Raw genomic sequence first — 5,649 nt, forward strand, 5'->3', positions numbered from 1 at the left:
AGAAACAAACCTTTTAATTTTTATAGAAATTTATCAGATACATAAACCTTAAGTTTTTGTGATACTGACAACAAGCTACGGGAATATCTCACAAGACATAAACGCTTTCTCGATTATCCTCTGGTAATTTTTTTCTGTACATCATTTATGGTTAAGGGAAATGCGAGGCGAGAAGCATCTATCTGAAACAATAATCGCGACTGTAATATCCGTTCTATCTTTCTAGAAGTTGTTTCAATGCGGCTCAATGAGTCCTCAATGCCCATAACTTTCTGAAATCCGCAGGTTATTTCATTGTCGAGCTGCCTCCACAGAGAAGATATGCAAGTGGATGTTATGTTTTCTTTCATACTGATTTCCTTTGTTTAAATGACGAGGTGGCAAAATTTTTCAAATGGTCGAACATTCTCGGTTTGTACTAATTTATTTAAAATTAACGATTTTAATGTTTGTCACTATCGTCTCTCACATTTTATCGACTGATCGAGTTAAGGTTAAGAGTTGGTTCTCTTCTGGAGTTGAAGTCCAGTGACGATTGTGTCGAATCTAGAAGGAAATGCTATCACAGACCATCAAAGGGTCTCTTCTATGAAATGCCCAAGTCCATTACTTCGACTCGGAACGGAAACTGATCTTTTATCATGGATACGGGTACAAAAGACCCATAGAATCATCTTGAATTATCTCCCGTTGGCCAGTAATGAAATTAGATCCTACTTTTTGCAATTTATACAAAACTGCTGTGACGTGCTGACACTAGCACTGATATCTGAGATTTCACAGAAAACACACCGAAACGAATTTTAATTTCTTTTTTCTAGAAGGGTCGGTTTATCAATATCCACCGCAAATTTGGCAGATTGAGACTCAAAAATTAAGTGATTTTCCTTTGTTTCTCATTCATCGTTTAAAATTAGTACTTAAGCTTGTTTCCGACACGTGCTCAGGTGTTCGTTACAGCTTTGAATCACCTTTCTTTTCATGTGATTTCTTCTCTTCTTCATTTATTGATCTCCGCTCAGTCCACTCTGCTGACAAGAAGCCGTTTCGCCTTATGGATACATTTCGACGCAGGTTTGCCTCCTCATTTAATTTTCAGACTTTGCTGATTGTGTAAAAACTCTTAAATTTAAGCGGAAAATTAATGAACGACGGTTCAAGCCGTTTTCAAGCCCCCCCTTATTATTGCGTGGCACTAAATGATGGTGTCTGAAAATCGTTTAGAACTTTATGGTTTCTGAGAATGATCTTTCAGTGGTACAGTTTGATCGTTGTTGTTTCCACTTGCTTTAACCCTTTTAAAGAACACAATGGAAGTTTAACTAAAATGATCCGCATCATTAGACAGTTTGTCTTTATCTCGCATCTTTTAGCCGGTGGCGCAGTACTGTATATGCAGTAAGGGATACGAAACCCACGCATTACGAACCCTTAAGGTACAAGCGCAAAAAAAATTAAGAAACCCTGTATTTAGGAACTCATTCTTGGTTGCGCGTACGCGCACAGACTCGGGAAACTGAAAAATCTTCTTGCGTTGTTTTGTACAGAGTTTGGCTTCGTAAATTTGGCTCCTATTTAAAAATCGTCGTCATGTTTCTAGCATATTCTAAAGCGTTGGTCCCAATTGTTGACATTAACATATCTTTGCTCTGGTGATCTTCAGGCAATTATCCTGGTAATTTTAAGGATAATTTTGACAGCTGACCGCGCTGTATAAACGTGTTTTTTTTTTTCCTCGGTATATGCTCATTGAATTATGATTTTCGGTGTAATAGAGATATATTTTGCCAAAAAGCCATCCGTATTCACGCATGCTCCTTATATATGATAGAAGAAAAAGTTTTTTTTTTCCAAGGAACAAAAAAAATACGCAAGTCTCTTCTTCCCGACGTTCTCGTCTAAGGTGGTTGTTATGGTAAGTATGGCCTTCGCTATGTGAGTGGACGAGAAATCTTGCGCCACTTCCGCAGTTAGCCAATCGTAACTTCTATCGTTTACCTGCTTTGCAGGAACAATCCTTGTTCTCTTTTTAGACGTCGATATTTGGTTATGCGATATTCGCTTTGTTCCTTCCATCACAAAAACAACAAATTTATCAAAAGAGTAAATAGCACTTTCGAAAGTTTGCGCCCCTTGGTCATCGGCAGCTGATATTTGATATTGGGATTGTATATTGTAAGTCACACATGAGATTGAAACCTGGGTTAAATTCACTTTGATGAAACCGTTACAGTCATAATAAACCATGTTTCAGACGCCTGATTTTTCGACGCGGGTGGGATGTCCCGGCTTGGCAGATAAGATGCCCCACGGGTACACACGTGCAGTCTCAACGGTTGTTCACCGGACGAACGATTCTTTTTCGATGCTCCGTCTCGGATGCAGATTTACAGATGTTTTTTTTTCTTGTCTTTGCCTCATGTATGATGTTTGCATAATACCGAAGAGAATTTTTGCATCGGCGCTAGTCATTCCGGTTTTCTCTTGTCTCTCCGCTGTTTGAAGAACAAAGCAAACTCGAGTCTACCCCGGATCTTTTACCGGAACGGTTTCTTACACCGGTAGACTTAATCTTTCAGTGCACGCATTATTTTCCTAAGCTGCGGTCGATGAGCGATGAAGTCTGTAAACCTGTGGCTAAGGGTGCATTTTTCACTTTAAATGAGCTCTTTGCTTGTCACTCATGCACTTAAAAGCGATTAAGTGCTGCGAAACAAATGTTATCACCTTTTTTTTCTCTCCACGCGAACAGTTTTAGATTAAAGGGCAAATAATGTGGTGATTTATCTCTAAGAATTCATTGTTGTAAAATTAGAGGTCGTAGAACTCGCAAAGTTGTGTTTCGATTGATTGTCTCTTTTGACGCAATCAGTTTCTCTCGCTTTGTCCCCGAAATTGACCTTCGATAAACTATTCAATGCAAATTAATCTAAACGAATCTTCAAAATATCAACTCACTTTATACAAAATTAGCATTTGTACAAAGGTTGCGCTTCACTTCAATATTTGTTCAAACTCTTGGCTCATCTCTTGTTGCCTTGAAGATATTTGGATTTATTGGCAAGGTGATGCTGGTGTTACCCGTTTCAACAATATTTTTCATTAATTGTCGTGAGATGGAAGTGGAGGGTCGGAAATGTGGCATTTAGAAACGGAGATGATGCCGACAATTAGAAAACTGCCCTTAAGGCAATGAAAGGTTAGAAATTAAATCTTTTGCTTCGTTTTTTTAGGAAGTTCTGTTATCGATATGCTAGGAGATATTTATGTAACCTTACTTTGTGGAGTCCAATATCTTAATCCAGGCAGTGTGGCAATTGTTTCTTTGTACAGTATATAAAAGTGTCATAGTACTTTCTCTTAAGTTGTCTACCCGTTACAGCCTATTATCGACAGAATAATCAGTTAAAAGCGCTGGGAAAAGCCTTGGTTCACAGCGAACACGATAGATCCAATTAGAAGAGATATATCACTGACTTCCTTTTGCGGAAGTTGGAGATGTTCTAAATTTGAAAGGGGATGCAAAATTTTCCGGGAGAAGCCGAAAGCAGTGGAGTTGTTATTAGACTAAACTATTGATTATTTAATTTCTTCTATTGTTGCTTTCCTTTGAATGGGATGAAAATACCGACTTGCGAAACGGAAAGCACTTTCCAATCAAAAGCTTTCTAATGTTGTCACTACTTAAATTTTGCACCGCCCATTACGCTCGGGGCAAGCGAAACGTTAGTATTTTCAATAAAAGAGCATTTTTTTTCTTCAGGACCTTTTAGCGAAGAATGAATGAATAGATAGAAGTAAGAGCTGGAGTATTTCAATTAAAATCTCCACTAAGAAACTGGTATTTTATTTCGTTATTTTTATTTTTGACACAATGATTGATGTTGGAACCAGGTGGATCAATGACTAAACAATTCTCGTCAATCCTATTTTTACCCTTGTTGTTCCTTCGTTCCTTTTTTTTTTCTGGAACGTTCGCTTTTGTAACATAAATGTTTGCTGTATGCTAAAATACAACACTTGTCCTATTTCTAACGCAAAAGTTATCAAAAACGAGATGAAAGTATTCAAGAAACTCTATTTTCGTGGACCTTTGTTTGGCCAGTGGAACATTCTAGAAAGACGGCTTTCTAAATAAGATGACAAAGGTAAACCTTGTAAACAGGGTTACACCTCGTCTGTCGTTAAGAAAGGAAAAAAATTCTCTTCAACAATTCAACGGTTGAAAGACTTCTCGCTGGCGTCTTGGTAAGTGCAGGTTAAAGTGAGCAAAATTAGTTTGATAATCCCTTTTTGGAGGGAAATGGATAGGAGCGCACCCTTTAACCATGGGAAACATTTTTACATAAATTAGTTTCTTCTCGGGTATTTGGGGTCTCATCTAGGAATAATACATCGCAATTTTCCTTCATTTACAGCACCTCAAGGTTCACAGCGTCGGTGAGAGAAAAAGGCAGTACCATGTTTGACCTTCATTAGCGATGTTATTAGGAGTTTTTTGCAGATCAATGTAGCTGTATTGTAGCGGTGGAAGTTACATGAGATCTCACGTAACTCGACCGTGTAATGTAGGTCTATTTCAAAGCCTGCCTATTCACCGTTGAACATCCTGTGGTTTGCGACGGATAATTGGCGGTGTGGCTCTATGGAGGAACGAATGACGACAATCACTTTGAGGGACGTAAAAACAGGTTTGCAGTCTTATTCTTCCGTTCGCGCCATATCCTATTCTTACAATCATCACGTTATTGCAGTTCGTTGTACGTTTAAGGGCTTCGTGGCCAATCCCGACATGTTTTACAAAGTGTTCGATAGGACAGATTACCTGCTTAACCGTGGTTTTTTTGTTGAAAACAAATTTCGATCCAAATTCTTGTGTAAACATGCGATTTTGTAGAGACATTGTGTGCAAACGCGTTTGGTTTTGGTTATCTAGCTGGGAACACAACGCTCGGCTCAGCTGTGGTTGTCCGTTGCGTGACGGATTCAAACCCCGGCAACAATATTATTTTAAAGGACAAACGCCAAAGCCGCGCATTCAGAGCATTACCCGGACCTAATTGCTAGGTATCATTTCGAACAAGGCCTTCTCTCTGGACGCCATGACCGATATTCCAAAATTGAGGGTTGAAGTATGATGGTCAGACGAAATAGTTTTTATATGTCTATGTGTATAGAGGAACTTTGAGTTCTTTTGTTAAGGCTTAAACCGAAAAACTTATCAGTGAAGGTAAAATCAAAGCAAAAAGTTGGTTAATATTGCAAATCGGCGAAAGCACGTCTCGGTCAGTTTCGACCTTGCGTAAACGTCATTTTTCTAGCAATTAGCGAGCTAAAGCTGGAAGAATTTATCAACATTTGAAATGAAGTATTTTGGTGATCCCTCTTCCAAAGTCCCCGCGATTGTGTGCCCTTTTTATTGGGGTTTTTTGCCTTTTAAAGAGCTGAAAATGACAAATCTATCTTGCTAAGAAGTTAAAGCTTAAGGAATTAGTATCTTCATTTGTGCGGCAAAATTTACGGGGGGATGGATATTGCCCTTGCAAATGCGGTTGGAGACATATATACCGGCAGGTGGTCTACTAATGGACTTTAATAACACAGCGAGCCCAGACGTATTTCCGGCGTTCGCAGGCGTGCCATATATGG

Source organism: Montipora foliosa, chromosome 12, assembly GCF_036669935.1.
Source record: "Montipora foliosa isolate CH-2021 chromosome 12, ASM3666993v2, whole genome shotgun sequence".
Taxonomy (NCBI): domain Eukaryota; kingdom Metazoa; phylum Cnidaria; class Anthozoa; order Scleractinia; family Acroporidae; genus Montipora; species Montipora foliosa.